The sequence below is a fragment of the Pristiophorus japonicus genome, chromosome 16 (assembly GCF_044704955.1).
Source record: "Pristiophorus japonicus isolate sPriJap1 chromosome 16, sPriJap1.hap1, whole genome shotgun sequence".
In the NCBI taxonomy this organism is placed as follows: Eukaryota; Metazoa; Chordata; class Chondrichthyes; family Pristiophoridae; genus Pristiophorus; species Pristiophorus japonicus.
The window spans coordinates 50229399-50246983 of record NC_091992.1 but is presented as its reverse complement, the minus strand read 5'-3'; positions in this window follow the sequence as shown (position 1 = coordinate 50246983).

Here is a 17585-nt window from a genome sequence, read left to right as displayed (position 1 = left end):
GATCAGCCTCAGGCTCAGGGTATTGATCAGGCTCAGGGTACTGATCAGGCTCAGGGTATTGATCAGGCTCAGGTTCAATGTATTGATCAGGCTCAGGGTATTGATCAGGCTCAGGCTCAGTGTATTGATCAGGCTCAGGATATTGATCAGGCTCAGGGTACTGATCAGGCTCAGGGTATTGATCAGGCTCAGGCTCCGTGTATTGATCAGGCTCAGGGAATGATCAGGCTCAGGATACTGATCAGGCTCAGGGTATTGATCAGGCTCAGGCTCAGTGTATTGATCAGGCTCAGGGTATTGATCGGCTCAGGGTACTGATCAGGCTCAGGGTATTGATCAGACTCGGGCTCAGTGTATTGATCAGGCTCAGGGTATTGATCAGGCTCCGTGTATTGATCAGGCTCAGGCTCTGTGTATTGATCAGGCTCCGTGTATTGATCAGGCTCAGGGTATTGATCAGGCTCAGGGTACTGATCAGGCTCAGGGTATTGATCAGGCTCAGGCTCCGTGCATTAATCAGGCTCAGGGTACTGATCAGGCTCAGAGTATTGATCAGGCTCAGGCTCCGTGTATTGATCATGCTCAGGATATTGATCAGGCTCATCGTACTGATCAGGCTCAGGGTATTGATCAGGCTCAGGCTCCGTGTATTGATCAGGCTCCGTGTATTGATCAGGCTCAGGGTACTGATCAGGCTCAGGGTATTGATCAGGCTCAGGCTCAGTGTATTGATCAGGTTCAGGGTATTGATCAGGCTCAGGCTCCGTGCATTGATCAGGCCCAGGGTATTGATCAGTCTCAGGGTATTGATCAGGCTCAGGCTCCGTGTATTGATCAAGCTCAAGTTATTGATCAGGCTCATGGTACTGATCAGGCTCAGGGTATTGATTAGGCTCAGGCTCCATGTATTGATCAGGCTCAGGCTCCATGTATTTATCAGGCTCAGGGTATTGATCAGCCTCAGGCTCAGGGTATTGATCAGGCTCAGTGTACTGATCAGGCTCAGGGCATTGATCAGGCTCAGGCTCAGTGTATTGATCAGGCTCAGGGTATTGATCAGGCTCAGGCTCAGTGTATTGATCAGGCTCAGGGTATTGATCAGGCTCAGGGTATTGATCAGGCCCAGGCTCCGTGTATTGATCAAGCTCAGGGTATTGATCAGGCTCAAGGTACTGATCAGGCTCAGGGTATTGATTCGGCTCAGGCTCCGTGTATTTATCAGGCTCAGGATATTAATCAGCCTCAGGCTCAGGGTATTGATCAGGCTCAGGGTACTGATCAGGATCAGGGTATTGATCAGGCTCAGGCTCAGTGTATTGATCAGGCTCAGTGTATTGATCAGGCTCAGGCTCAGTGTATTGATCAGGCTCAGAGTATTGATCAGGCTCCGTGTATTGATCAGGCTCAGGCTCTGTGTATTGATCAGGCTCCGTGTATTGATCAGACTCAGGGTATTGATCAGGCTCATGGTACTGATCAGGCTCAGGCTCCGTGTATTGATCAGGCCCAGGGTATTGATCAGGCTCAGGTTATTGATCAGGCTCAGGATATTGATCAGGCTCAGGGTACTGATCAGGCTCAGTGTATTGATCAGGCTCAGGCTCCGTGTATTGATCAGGCTCAGGGTATTGATCAGGCACAGGGTATTGATCAGGCTCAGGTTCAGTGTATTGATCAGGCTCAGGGCATTGATCAGGCTCAGGCTCAGTGTATTGATCAGGCTCAGGGTATTGATCAGGCTCAGGCTCAGTGTATTGATCAGGCTCAGGGTATTGATCAGGCTCAGGGTATTGATCAGGCCCAGGCTCCGTGTATTGATCAAGCTCAGGGTATTGATCAGGCTCAAGGTACTGATCAGGCTCAGGGTATTGATTCGGCTCAGGCTCCGTGTATTTATCAGGCTCAGGATATTAATCAGCCTCAGGCTCAGGGTATTGATCAGGCTCAGGGTACTGATCAGGATCAGGGTATTGATCAGGCTCAGGCTCAGTGTATTGATCAGGCTCAGTGTATTGATCAGGCTCAGGCTCAGTGTATTGATCAGGCTCAGAGTATTGATCAGGCTCCGTGTATTGATCAGGCTCAGGCTCTGTGTATTGATCAGGCTCCGTGTATTGATCAGACTCAGGGTATTGATCAGGCTCATGGTACTGATCAGGCTCAGGCTCCGTGTATTGATCAGGCCCAGGGTATTGATCAGGCTCAGGTTATTGATCAGGCTCAGGATATTGATCAGGCTCAGGGTACTGATCAGGCTCAGTGTATTGATCAGGCTCAGGCTCCGTGTATTGATCAGGCTCAGGGTATTGATCAGGCACAGGGTATTGATCAGGCTCAGGTTCAGTGTATTGATCAGGCTCAGGGCATTGATCAGGCTCAGGCTCCGTGTATTGATCAGGCCCAGGGTATTGATCAGGCTCAGGATACCGATCAGGCTCAGGATACCGATCAGGCTCAGGGTATTGATCAGGCTCAGGCTCCGTGTATTGATCAGGCTCAGGGTATTGATCAGGCTCAGGGTATTGATCAGGCTCAGCATACTGATCAAGCTCAGGGTATTGATCAGGCTCGGGCTCAAGGTATTGATCAGGCTCAGGGTACTGGTGGATTCCATTCCCAGTTTAAGGAAACATGAGAGGAAGAATTCTAACATCTCCCAGCACAGGCCTTCAATATCTCTGACAACTCCTCCTTTCTTGGTAATAATCTCAATCCCATGTTCTCATAAAATGTCAATTCAGTACAAATCCCAATTTTTTAAAAATCCAAGAATTTCTAAAATTCAGTCCTCATCCTGCTACATTGCTCATCTTTGGCTATTTTTTCATCTTCTCACCGAGGTTTAAAGATATCTTGGGAATGTTACCCCTGTGTTTTCCCTGTATTCCTGGACTGTGGCTAGGATTTTCTCCGCTATTCCTATTTTACTATCTCTAAGATTAGACTCAGTATTGCTGGAATTGTCCCTGTTACTCTTGTCCTCTCTGAGCTGTTGCGACATTGAATTACATCGATTGTACAGCACAGCAACGGGCCATTTGGCCCAACGGCTCTACGCCTACGGGTATACTCCACATGAGCCTCCTCCCACCTTATCTAACCCTATCAGTATATCCGTCTATTCCTTTCTCCCTTGTGTGCTTATCCAGCTTCCTGTTAAATGCATCTATGATATTTGCCTCAACTATTCCTTGTGGTAGTGCTTTCCACATTTAGGTAAATAATTTTCTCTTGCATTCACTATTGGATTTATTAGTAAATATCTTAGATTTATGACCTCAAGTTTTGGACTTCTCCATAGATGGTAAAATTTTTTCTATGTCTATCCTATAAATCTCTTTCATTATCTTCAGGACCTCGATCAGGTCACCCCGCGACCTTCTCTTTTCAAGAAAAAAGAGCCCCAGGCTGTTCAGCCCTTTCCGATAAGTATATCCTCTCAGTTCTGGTATTATCCTTCTAAAACTTTTTTGCGCCTTCGTCAATGCCTCTGTATCCTTTTTATAATATGGAGACCATAACTGTTCCTAGTGTTTAGTGTGATCCAATCAAGGTTCTATACAACTTTAACATAACTTCTCCACTTTTCAATTCTGTCCATCTAAACTAAACGAGAGGTTCTGTTGCTTGCTTTGCTTTTTATGGCCTTATTACCTATGGCAATACTTTTCATTGTTTGTGTATTTATATCCCTTTGCTCCTCTACCCATCCTGATTTTTCTTTTGTTATTTACGTCTCTGTAGAATACTTAACTATTTCTTTGTATATTTCTCGATAATTTAATTTTGTGGCTTCTCTTTGTTTATCTAATTGGTTTTTTGACTTCTTCCCTAACCTCTTTGTATTCCCTTTTGTCATCCTCTCCTTTATCGTCTATGTACTTAGTGTGTGCCTTTATTAGTTTCGATGTTACCTTTGTCTCTTTACTATCCATGGTGTTTCATTACTGGCTTGTTTGTTCTTTGCATAAAATTACATAGAGTATGCAGCACAGAATGTCAGCCCAAGCAGTCCATGCTCCACTCAAGCACATATCTGTCACATCATTGGTTTGCAGCTTTGTCCAGCCAACATGCTGGACCAATTGAAAGCTCGGTCATTGGTTGGGTTTCTGTGCACATCTCCCATTAGTTGACCGCATTAGTTGACCGCAATGTCAGTGAAGCACATTGGACCAATCAGACACAAACTTTCATTATGGTCTCGTTCGAGATGTATTATAGAACAAGTGTGTTATATATATTTTTTTATTTGTTCTGGGATGTGGGCATCGCTGGCAAGGCCAGCATTTATTGTCCATCCCTAATTGTCCTTGAGAAAGTGGTGGTGCAGTCTGTGTGGTGGGGTTGCAGTGCTGTTATGGAGGGAGTTCCAGGATTTTGACCCAGCGATGAAGGAATGACGATATATTTCCAAGTCAGGATGGTGTGTGACTTGGAGGGGAACTTGTAGGTGATGGTGCTCCCATGCTCCTGCTGCCCTTGTCCTTCTAGGTGGTAGAGGTCGTGGGTTTGGGAGGTGCTGCCAAAGAAGCCTTGGCGAGTTGCTGCAGTGTATCTTGTAGATGGTACACACTGTAGCCACGGTACATCAGTGATGGAAGGAGTGAATGTTTAAGGTGATGGATGGGGTTCCAATCAAGCGGGTTGCTTTGTCCTGGATGGTGTCGAGCTTCTTGAATGTTGTTGGAGCTGCACTCATCCAGGCAAGTGGAGAGTAATCCATCACACTCCTGACTTGTGCCTTGTAGATGCTGGAAAGGCTTTGGGGAGTCAGGAGGTGAGACACTCACTGCAGAATACCCAGCCTCTGACCTGCTCTTGTTGCCTCAGTATTTATGTGGCTGGTCCAGTTAAGTTTCTGGTCAATGGTGACCCCCAGGATGTTGATGGTGGGGGATTCGGTGATGGTAATGCCACTGAATGTCAAGGGATGGTGGTTAGACTCTCACTTGTTGTGTACGTGAAGGGTGGAGGCTGGGGGAGGGGGCGGGGATGGGTGTCCACTCTGAACCAGGCAATATAAATGTCAGTCTTTTCAGGACTCAAGACACTGCTGGGCCATACTTGCATCATTTGGAAAATGTTCGTTTTTCCATTTCACCGAGGGTAGGCCAGCAATACCTCGAGAGCAGCACTGAGTTGTAAAGAAGAGTACAGAGCAGCAGGGGGCAGGAGAGAGCAGCAGACTGGAGCATGGGGAAGTGGAGAGCTGCAGAAGGCACTGTAGGGCAGCAGAGGATAACAGAGGGCCATGTCGAGCAGCACTGAGGGCAGACAGCAGTATGGAGTAAGAGAGAAGAGTAGAGGGCAGTGGAAAGCAGCACTAAGATGCAGGTTGCAGCACAGAGCAGCAGAGGATGGACTTTCACAAATTATATAAAAACATGAAGATATTTGTCTGGAATTTCTCTGCTGGAAAATCGGTGGAACTCTAGGAGTTTACGCTGTTTGTCTTTGTTTTTCCGCTGATTTTGCGCTGGATTGACAGTGAGCGATTGGGAGAAGTCCGTGAAAATTCTCTCCCTGTTGAATTTGTACATTTTGAAATGTGGGCTGTCAGCTGAATCCAGTCAATGCTGAACAACGTGCATTGATACCTTTATTTTTGCTAACCCCTCGGATATATTAATCAAATAGAGGAAATGTTGGTATGTTTGAGTTAGTACTGGACTGGCACGTTTAGTCACACAACTAGTACAACAGGAACCATTAGTGCAGTGGGTGGGGAGGGTTTTCTTCTAAGCTTAGAGCAGAGGCTCACTGTTGGGGCAGAATGGAGGTAGCATTCATGACATCAGTTTATCTAAAAGTGCTTTCAAATTCACCAAACTACTTTTAAAGTGCAGTCACGTTGTTACATAAGTGAACATGACAGCCAATTTGTGCACAGTGAGTGCCATCAACAGCAATATGATTAGTCAACTGCTCTTGATATGTTGGCTGAGGGGAAATGTTGTCCAGAACACCAATGGAACTCCCTCTCCTTCTTCAAACAGTGGCATAAGATTTTTTTTCTGTCCACCTGAACAGGCAGATGTGGCCTTGGTTTAAATCTCATCTAAAAGACGACACCACTGACAATGTAGCATTCCCTCAGTACTGCACTGAAGCGTCAGCCTAGAATATATATTTAAGTCTTGGAGTGGGGCTCGAACCCACAACCTTTTGACTCAAAGGTGAGCCTGCTGCCATGTCAGCCGTGGCTCAGCGGGTAGCACACTCGCCCCTGAGTCAGCAGCTTGTTCCGTCGGACAGATAGAACCCAAACAGCAGCTCCAGAAGAAGCAGCACCTGGTTTTAATGAGAGCAAGTCTACCCCTGATCTCACCCGGTGCTATCGCAGGCAAAACTGCGTCGCACCGTCTGACGTTCAGTCGCATGTGATTTACATTGCTGTGCCCGCTTCTATTCAGGCTGAGAATGGGGGAAAGGATTAGTGCCCAATTTTCCTGCAATTAGCACCCATTCTTCACGTGCTATTTCAATGCTAAACCCAGGAGAATCCACTCGACTAATTCTGCACTTGCAGGGGGGTCAGGAAGAGAGGAAATGTTTAGTTATGATGCTCCGGCTATCATGATTGTGGGGCAGGCTTGATCGACCCACTCCATTCCAACTCAAATCCCACTCCAGGAACTTGAGCACATAAAAAAACATCTAGGCTGACACTCCAGTGCAGAGCTGAGGGAGTGCTGCACTGTTGGAGGTGCTGTCTTTTAGATGGGGGCGTTAAACTGAGGCCCTGTCTGCTCTCTCAGGTGGACATAAAAGATCCCATAGCACTATCGAAGAAGAGCAGGAAATTATCCCTGGTGCCAATATTTATCCCTCAATCAATATCTAAAACAGATTATATGGTCATTATCACATTGCTGCTTGTGGGAGCTTACTGTGTGCAAATTGGCTGCTGTGTTTCCCACATTACAACAGTGACTACACTCCAAAAGTACTTCATTGGTTGTAAAGCGCTTTGAGATGTCCAGTGGTCGTGAAAGGTGCTATATAAATGCAAGTCTTTCTTTCTTTTACCAATTGAGCTAAGCTATCTAATCATACTATACCTGACCTGGAAGTACTTGACACTGATCATACTATACCTGACCTGGAAGTGCTTGACACTGATCATACTATACCTGACCTGGAAGTGCTTGACACTGATCATACTATGCCTGACCTGGAAGTGCTGATCCTGGTGTGAATTGCTCCATTCTCCATCCATTCTCCAATACTGACATCCTTGATGCGCACAAGTAAACCCCGAGAATACAGCCACTATTGCACCAATGTCAAGCTATTTTGGGTGCACATCAATGCAGAAGGGGCAGCAAACTCAGGAGACCACCAAGCAGACTAAAGCCCCTCCCCAGGTATCAGATCCTCTCCAGGAGGCCATGTCATACTGGGGTTGATTTGCAAAAGCTGTGTTTATTTTGCGCTAAGCCCCTCAGCCAGTGGTGTCAGCTCCTAATACTAGGGATACATACAGCCAAATGCAACCAGAAAATAGGGGTCTTCCCAGTGCCAGCCTCAGTGAATCCTGACACATGTACCTCTGGGCTGTACCCACCTGTACAAGATCCATATGTCAAGAGCTGGTGCCATAAGCACAGGTCGTACTGCAGTATAAAAGCAGTTTAAGAGTGTAGTATAAATCCTAAAGCTGTGAAATCGATCTTTAGATGTCTTCATCGTGGTTCAGTTGGTACACCTCGTCTCTGAGTCAGAAGGTTGGAGGTTTAAGTCCCACTCCAGAGACTTGAGTACAAAATCTCGACTGACACTCCAGTGCAGTGCTGAGGGAGTGCTGCACAGTCGGAGATGAGACATTAAAACCAAGGTCCCGTCTACCCTCTCAGGAGGACATGAAAGATCCCATGGCACTATTGGAAGAGGAGTAGGGGCGTTTCTTCCAGTATCCTGGACAACATTTATATTTCAACCAAAATCTAAAACAAATGATTTAGTCATTTATTTCATTGCTGTTTGAGAGAGCTTGCTGTGCACAATTTGGCTGCTGTGTTACATACGTTACAACGGTGATTACGCTTCAAGAGTACTCCATTTGCTGTAAAGAGAATTTGAAACACCTCAGGTTGTGAAAGGTGCTATATAAATCCAGGACTTTCTTGGGGGGAATTCGGTATGTCTAAAGGTTCAGTTAGGCTTGAAATCAAGCATTTGAGACAATTGGTCATGTTCTTTTTAAAGGCAAGTACATTCATGAAGGATTCACAGGTTTTCGGTTACTAGAATCAAACTACTTTCTCCAGTTTCATTTCAAAGCCCTCGTGTGTTATTGAGCAGTGTGCTTATGACTCTGATCATGATAGGCTTGTCTCAGCATCTGCATCTCAATGAATTACCAATTTTAGCACAAAAACTGCCCTCAGAAATTCAGTTGGCATGTGCATGTCACTAGGACAGAGTCAGCAATGTTCGTGTACAGCAGGAAATACTGGGGTAGATTTCCAATCGCTGCCCGGGTATAAAACTGGCCCTGTGGATCAATTGCCCCTTATAGAAACTGCTCAATTTTCATAGCCATTAAAATAGTGCAGAAACAGCACATTAGATGTTCAGATGAGAATAAGGCCAATTTTAATTTCTACTCTCTTTTTTTTCCCCGGTTTTATTTGTTGGATAGAAATCATTTGGTGACTTAGGGCTAGACTTTCGGCACATCATCGCCCATTTAGCACCCATATAAGAGCTGAGATGCAGGCTATCACCCATACTTGCTGAAAAGTGGAAACTAGCGCCCGATTATAGCCCATTTATCGCCAGCCCAACTTTTGGCACTGCTGAATGAGCTGCATCGCCCGGCCTACTTTGAAAAAAAATATGACGTCATCCTCGTGTAAGGCCGAGAATCGTGCTTATAATGGAAACTTGCGCCCGATTATTGCCCAGATTATCGGCGAGCACTACTTTTGGCATTTCACCGACAATTCGCCCAAATCATCACCGGCCCAAAAATACGCTGAAGAAAAGCTGCAATAACTCAGCACTACTCAGCACAATGGGGAGGATCTGTAATAAAAGGTTGTCAGGAGAATCAATTTGCGAGTGATTTTAAAGGCCTTTTTGACTCTTGCCAATCATCTGTATTTGTTGAGGAAAAATGAAGGGCATTTATAGTGATTTATAGCGATGGGGCCTGTAATCTCTCAACCAGTATTGATCACTAATCACATGCTGCAGAATAGAGAGGGAGAATAAAATGAGAAAAAATACATCTAAGTACATTGCTGTAATGGAAGGATTAATATTAATCATGGATTTTTTTCCCTCTCTGGTCCACAGTACAAGTAGAAGCAGAACTAGGGTATGTCATCCCATGAGGAAGGAAATGGAGTTCACCTCAGTTGGATGATAGATTTTATTCTATAAAGCAACAGGGGCTATAATAAAAGAAAGGGTCTATTACATTATTGATGGGGACCAGGTCCCCTGTTCTCTCTGTCAACCCCCGTGAGAAAAGTTCTTTGCCAGAAAAAAAAACGCGCATGTGCAGAACAGCCGTTGCTATGGACACCAGCCTTGCATGACTGAATACATCGCTAAGGCCCATTTCACATCGCTAAGTCTATCGCCCAAATTATAAAGGCGAAACTAGCGGTTTTAAAAATGGGCGAAATTCAAGCGATCCTGAAAAATAAAAAAAGCACTAAGGCCAGAAATATCACCCAAAAATTGTAGTGGAAAGTCTAGCCCCTTATCTTACAAATGCTCTACGTGCTTACGGCAAATTCTTCTCTGCGCCATTTTAAGAGGCTTTGACCGATTTATCTGAACCAGGTTAGTTCCCCTGTTCAAAGAGCAGAGAGAAGAATTTGATATGAACATGTGAAGCATTTCTACAGTTGCATCGCTGCCAGTAACTTCTTTCCGATAATATACATCTTTTGATGGTGCACAAGAGAGGATACAAGAGGACAAAGGATTGCACCTGGCACTACTTCATATCGTAGCTGAAAGAAGTGCAGTATCTCATCTTGTGAGACTCACAAAAGCTCTGAGATTTGCAGAAATCGTGTAGCTTGGAGATTCCTGTGAATTTTGGAGGCAAAATTCATTTAAAGTGTTCTTAAAAATTTGTGAATGTATTGATCAATAAAGAACTGAAACAACAAACCTCATGCGTTTTGCATAAATTGCAAGTTGAAAATTATTTTCAAAGATCAAAACAAAATGAAACCACAATGAAGGCACGGACTGTATTAGACAATGATTTCACCTTCACCGGCTAAACCATCAGTGTGACAGTAATGCAAGGTCTCTTTCTGTTACAGCTCTCCTGTCTCAACTCGTCAACATTACTTTAATGAACTTTTCATGTTGGCATGGATTTTGCGGTCAGCAGTGAACAAATGGTGCAAGCTGTTAATTACACTTACGTTTGTCCACGGAATTTCTATGGGCTTTTGCACTGCAACTTGTGGTTATTAGAGAGTCAAAGCAGCACGGCGCCTTCTATAGGGAATCTGGTACCTGTGTGAGTTGAGCACGTGTGCCTCCTTAACCAATCAGATTGAAGATTCCTTACTGAGGCACACACGTGGAAACATTCGGTCCTGTAGCGCCTCCTGTTAGCGGCAACAGATGGTGGTAATGAAACGCTGATACAGTAGCGCTGGGGCAAGGTGAATCCAGGGGCGCACAGTAAATCTGCTGCCCCCCATTGCACCACCAATACGAGGTACCGCCGGGAACTTCAATGCCGGGTAGATTGTGATGTCAATGAGCGTGTCGCCACTCACCTTAGTGCCTCGACCAGACAGCGACAGGGAGAGCTGGCTTGCAGCTTCAGGAAGTCGGCTGCAGCGACGTTATTTAAAGACATCAGCTTTAATTACTCCCGGCAGGTTAGTTTCAGTGGTTTCTTGTCAGTTTCATCCACTCGAACAGTTTCTATGAGTAATTTCAAGCTTTTTTTGTATCAGCAGTCTTCTGGCAACTACAAAGTAGCTGCATTTATTGTTCAAAGATTCAAACTGTTACACTTGGCAACATTAATGGGGGCTGTACTGGCATACCTCCTCATCCTCCAGGATCTATGATGGAGGGAGCATGTGTGCAGAGGGATGAGGAGGGACATGAAGGCTCTCACCAGGAGGCTTCCTTCTGTGTTGTAATTTTTCTGTGATGCTATGATTCTTACCCTCCGAGGTTATTTCGACAGCACTTCTCCCACCTTTAAATACGCGATGAGTAGTGTATTAGATGGCTCCGCATCACCAAAGTGGTGGTCGAAGAACTCTGCCACCTTCTCCAAACAGACCTCCAGCTTCACACCACAATAACTTAAACCCCAGTTCCCTTTTGCTCCCCATCACTGTGTCATGTCATATCACAGCGTTCTCCTGGGTGCAAAGGTGAAATGAGAGAGATCACAAAATATTCCAAGTTCCAGTAATAATTTTATGCATAAACATATCGCACATAGCACATTCATTCTAATGACTAATGATCCTTGTGCCTGCCATAGTTGAATAGCTGTTATTGTGTGCAAGGTGTGAGATGTGGGTGTGAGTGTTGGTAGGTAGATATTGTTGGTGGGTGAGTGCTGGGGGTGTGGTGCTTTGGGCCGTGTGAAGCTTATGGTACAGATGGTGGTATGTAGCATTTGTTGAAACATTCACTCACCCTGACCACCTGACTGAGCACACCTGCTTCAGTCGTCCTTGCCCTTGCCCTTGCCCTTGCCCTTGTCCTTGTCCTTGCCCTTGCCCTTGTCCTTGCCCTTGTCCTTGCCCTTGCCCTTGCCCTTGCCCTTGTCCTTGCCCTTGCCCTTGCCCTTGCCCTTGCTGAGGAGCAGCACAGCCAGCAATGCTGAGAATGAGGTTCTGCAATATCAATGAACCTCCCCTTTAAGTACTGGGGAAAGCTTGTGGAACGGATGAGTGGTGATTGGACAGCACCTGATATTGGTCCACCCTTTAAGTGTAATGCCAATGAGCTTGATGTAGGACTCCAATCATTTTATTGCGCAGCGAGGAAAAATTTGCATGCAGTCTAAAGCATTTGTGCCTGACACTAATTCTCAAATTTTACTAATGATACCGCCCATTCCTCGGCTATAATGAATTTCTAGCCCTGAGTCTAAACCAGGAAGTGTAAGTTAGAATATTTAATTCAATGCAAATCATGCACAGAAAGCATAAATAAAGAGAGGGAAAGAAAGATGGGATTAAGAGAGAGAGATAAAAGAGACAGAAAAAAAAGTTTCAATAAATTGTAATTTTAATTTTTTTTTTAAACTCCAAAAAGAATTAAAATCTGAAGAAAGAAGACTCCATGCTTTTAAAAGTAAATGTTCAGTGGCAGAGAGTTTGTTTGGCAGTAATTGAGTCTTACCATGTCGATAAAAAACCATCACTCCTGAATGCATCAGCCCTAACTCTTTCTGCCATGTTTAGTGGGTATCTAGTGGGTAAGTACTGCAATTTCACGCCCTTACATGTTTTTTTAATGCCAAGTGTCAGCGCGGTACCGGTAGAGTGAAGCTTCTGAAGGAGCGGGGCACATTCCTGATTTCTGCATTTAACTGTGCACGTATGGATGCCAGGTGGTGCTGTCCGATTTACACTCTACTGAGTATTATCGCTCATCCATTGGTGGCTGTGCCTTCTGTTGCCTAGGCCCCAAGCTCTGGAGCTCCCGACTTAAACCTCTCCATCTTTCTACCTCTCTTTCCTACTTCAAGACACTCCTTTGACCTCTATGACCAAGCTTTTGCTCACCTGTGGCTATTTGCGGCTCGGTGTCAAATTTTTTATCTCACAATACTCCTGTGAAGCACCTTGGGACGTTTCACTACATTAACGGTGCTATATAAATATAAGTTGTTGTTGTTGTTTAATAATGGTGACGCTATAAGCCTCACAGTTACATTTCCTGCAAAATCCGAGCCATTGTATTGGGGGGTGTTCAGTGCTGTCAGACCTCCTTAGCACCTCCCAAAACCCCCAAGGGCTGTATTATAGTGAGAGTGCCATATACTTAGCCCAGAAATGAATTCTCAGTTATTATAGAAGGAAGCTATTTGCCCATCGCATCTGTGCCGACTCTTTGAAAGAGCTCTCCAGTTAGTTCCACTCTCTTGCTGTTTCCCCATAGCCCTGCTGTAGCTGATATCAATGGGTGCACCTTTAGTGTGTTCCTGTGACATTCCTCTATCCACTGTTTCAGTGGATGTGCTCACCAGTTTACTTCAAATCAGAATGACTGAGGGAATGGAGGGATTGGTTTACGATGAGCGATTATATAAATTGGGCATGTTCTCACTGGAAAAGAAAAGGTTGAGAGGTGATATGACTGCTGATTTTAGGATACTAAAGGGCTAGATAATGTAAACCATGTTTCACCTTGTCCGGAACAGTAGAACCTGAGGACATGACCTGCACTTCAAAACTAATCTGTGTAAACATAGTGAGCGAATGGTAAATCAACACTGCCTCAGTACTGCAATGAAGTGTCAGCCTGGATTATGTGCTCACGTTTCTGGAGTGGGACTCTCAGAGACGTGAGTGCTACCACAAAACCACGGCTTGTGACTATCATGACTTGTTGCTCGACAGATGTGTGACTGAAGCTATTTTCAGCTGTGATGCCTATGTTGTCCTTTTCTTTGCAATACTTTACATTTTTAGTACGGAGTTTTATCTGCTCAATTGCATAACTGGTATAAAGATGTCAGCTGTCCCTACTGCTCTCCCACAGTTAGTTAGTGTCGCTTACAATAGGTTTCTGCTTCCAAGCCGTGTCTCAATGAGAGTGGATCTCATTGAAATGTATAAAATTCTGACTGGGTTGGAGAGACTAGCTGCGGGGAGGATGTTTCCCCTGGCTGGGAAATCTAGAACAAAGGTTCCGAGGTAGGAAATTTAGGACTGAGATGAGGAGAAATGTTTTCACTCAGAGCGTGGTGAACCTGTGGAATTCTCTACCACAGAAGGCTGTGGAGGCCAAGTTACTGAATATATTTAAGAGGGAGATAGATAAATTTCTAGAAACAAAAGGCATCAAGGGGTATGGGGAAAAAGCGAAAATGTGGTGTTGAGATAGAGGATCAGCCATGATCCTATTGAATGGTGGTGCAGGCTCGAAGGGCCAAATGGCCTACTACTGCTAGTATTTTCTATGTTGCTATGGGCCCAAGTTTCCACATGATAAAAAACGGGCGCCCCTCCGAGCTGGGCGCCCGTTTTTCGCGCCTAAATCGGCGCCTAAAAAAAAAAATCGCGATTCTGGAGCGTTCTGCAGCTCCTTGTCTGCCTGGCGCGGTGCCCAGGGGGGCAGAGCCTACACTCGCGCCGATTTTGTAAGTGGGAGGGGGCGGTTACTATTTAAATTAGTTTTTTTCCTGCCGGCAACGCTGCGCGTGCGCGTTGGAGCGTTCACGCACGCGCAGTGTGTAAAAAACATTGGCACTCGCCCATTTTTGTAGTTCTTTGTAGCTGTTTAATTTTTGAACATTTTTTTAATAAAAGCACATTGCCATCAGCACTTGCAGCCTTCTCACTGTCTCCTTCCCCCCCCCCCCCGCGGGAAAGAACGGGCGCCTCCCCCCCCCCCCCGCGGGAAAGAACGGGCGCCTCCTACCCCCCCCCCCGCGGGAAGAACGGGCGCCTCCTCGCCCCCCCACAGGAAAGAATGGGCGCCTCCTCCTCCACCCCCACCGCGGGAAAGAACGGGCGCCTCCTACCCCCCCGCGGGAAGAACGGGCGCCTCCTCCTCCCCCCCCCGCGGGAAGAACGGGCGCCTCCTCGCCCCCCCACAGGAAAGAACGGGCGCCTCCTACCCCCCCGCGGGAAGAACGGGCGCCTCCTCCTCCCCCCCCCGCGGGAAGAACGGGCGCCTCCTCGCCCCCCCACAGGAAAGAATGGGCGCCTCCTCCTCCCCCCCCCGCGGGAAGAATGGGCGCCTCCTCGCCTCCCCAAAGGAAAGAACGGGCGCCTCCTCCTCCCCCCCCCGCGGGAAGAACGGGCGCCTCCTCCTCCCCCCCCCGCGGGAAGAACGGGCGCCTCCTCGCCTCCCCAAAGGAAAGAACGGGCGCCTCCTCCTCCACCCCCCCCCCCCCGCGGGAAGAACGGGCGCCTCCTCCCCCCCCCGCAGGAAAGCATGGGCGCCTCCCCCCCACCCCCCGCGGGAAGAACGGGCGCCTCAGGCTGACTGCAGCATTCTCCGTGCCTGAAGCCCTTTCACACAGGTAGGAAGATGGTTTATTTAATCTTTTCTTTGCTTATAAATGTTTATTCAGGTTGGATTTATTTGTATAATATTTGTAGAAGTATAAATAAGGATTTATTGTAGAATTAAATGACTTCCCCGCACCCCCCCTCCCCCCCCCACCTCGTTCTGGACGCCTAATTTGTAACCTGCGCCTGATTTTTTAATGTGTAGAACAGGTTTTTTCAGTTCTACAAAAATCTTCACTTGCTCCATTCTAACTTAGTTTGGAGTACGTTTTCACTGTGGAAACTTTGAAATCAGGCGTCAGTGGCCGGACACGCCCCCTTTTGAAGAAAAAATTCTGTTCCAAAGTCGAACTATTCTACCTGACTAGAACTGCAGAAAAAAAATGTGAAGAATTGCGATTTCTAAGATAGTCCGTTCTCCACCAGTTGCTCCTAAAAATCAGGCGCAAATCATATGGAAACTTGGGCCCTATATCTGTAGATATGATGCACATAAAGGTATTGACAGTTGGTACTGGGTTGGTTGAAATTGCCTATTTTTATTATATTGTTCTCTGTACATACCCTTTATCTCTCATCATAAAATTGCTGTTCGTTTCCTTTGCCTACCTTTACCTGGGATTTGTCAGCTTGGCTCATTTGGTAGGCCTCTTGCTTCTGAATCAGAAAGTCATGGTTTCATAGCCCAACTGCAGGGCTTGAGGACATAATCTAACCTGACCCTTCAGTGCAGTTCTGAGAGAGGGCTATATTGTTGGAGGCCCTGTCTTTCGGAAGAGACGTTAAAACTGAATCCCTACCCACCTGACCAGCTGGTGTCAAAGATCCCATGGAACTATTTTTTAAAAACAGGCCAACATTCCTCCTACGACCAACACCACTGAAAGCAGAGTAACCAGCTACTCGCATCTCATTTGGAATCAGTGTGAGTCTACAGAACAACAGTGACTGTACATCAAAAGGGATCCATTGGTCGGAAAGCATTCTAGATTGTCCTGAGGACTTAATAAAATGATATGCAAATATGAGTTCTGTCAATCTGGGTAAATTCACCAATTTCCCCCTCCCAATGGGGAGCTGCATTTAATGGGAGTGTAGATTGGAGAACTGTGCTACATGTTATAGTCCTATCTCTAACTCATATTCTATTTGAAAATGGCTTCCGGCTGGGAACATGGGAGTTCTGAATTTACCCCATCATTTTAGCTTCCATATCTTCCAAATTATCCTGAACATCGCCACTTGTCATCTCTATCTTTCCTGGACAACCCGTAGCCCTGTGTTTAGTTTTGGTCATCCCATTAAAGAAGGACGTTATTGCCTTCGAGAGCATACAGTGTAGATTTACCAGGATGATGCCAGGGATGAGAAAGCGTAGCTATGAGGAAAGACTAAGCTGCTGGGACTATTTCTACAGGAACAGAGAAGGCTAAGAAAAGGTGCATTATCATTTTTTTTTAAAGGGTTTTGATAGAGTTCATAGGGAAGGTAGGGCTGACAGGTCATGAATGTAACATTGTCACTGAATGAGGAGAGAGGTTTGGAGAAATGTCTTTACTTGAGGAATATTAGAGCATGGAATGTTTTGTCATAGGGAATGGATGACGCAGAGATCATTGCATCCTTTAAGGGAAATTGGGTAAATACTGCAGGGAGATACAAGACTCCGGGGAGAAAGGGAGGCAGTGGGATTACTTTTGAATTGCATGACAGGATGGGCTGAATGGTTCTGTATATTTTGAATTCACTTCCATATACCAGGATCAGCCTTATTTCTGTCATCCCAGTTATATCAGCATTTTCTTTTGCTTCATATTGTGTCTAATGACAACATTATATTCCCAATGCTTCAGGTCAAAGCACTTTATTTACTTTAATCTTTTATGCTTTTTTGGGTTCTTATTTTTGTTTACATTGTCTAAATTTATTTTCTCCTTCATCTTGACCTCCTTCTAGTTCTGCTTATCCATGGTTAAAAGTCTAATTTTTCCCCTCCCTTCTCTATAAAAGAAACGTTCATTCTTTCTACTATATCAGTGCTGGTCTTATCGGACCCAAGTTTCCGCCCTCTGGAAAAACGGCGCATCTCCATAAAGTGTGGCAACTTTCTGGAAGAAAAAGGGCGCCGAAAACTTACCTTGTGATTCTCCGGTCTCCTCCGGACATCTTCGTGCTCGGCGTGGCGCAGCACAAGGGGTCGGGGGCGGAGCCAGGTCCCAGCGCTGAAAACAGTGCCGAGAACTCGGCACATGCGCACTAGAGTGTGCAGTAGCTCCAGGCCCCCGAGGCTGCGTGGGAGGGGCCCGACCCTAGCCCTGGCTGAATGGGCTCACCGGGCAAAGATCGGACTGAACCTCCTTCCCATTCAGCTCCCTCCCTCCC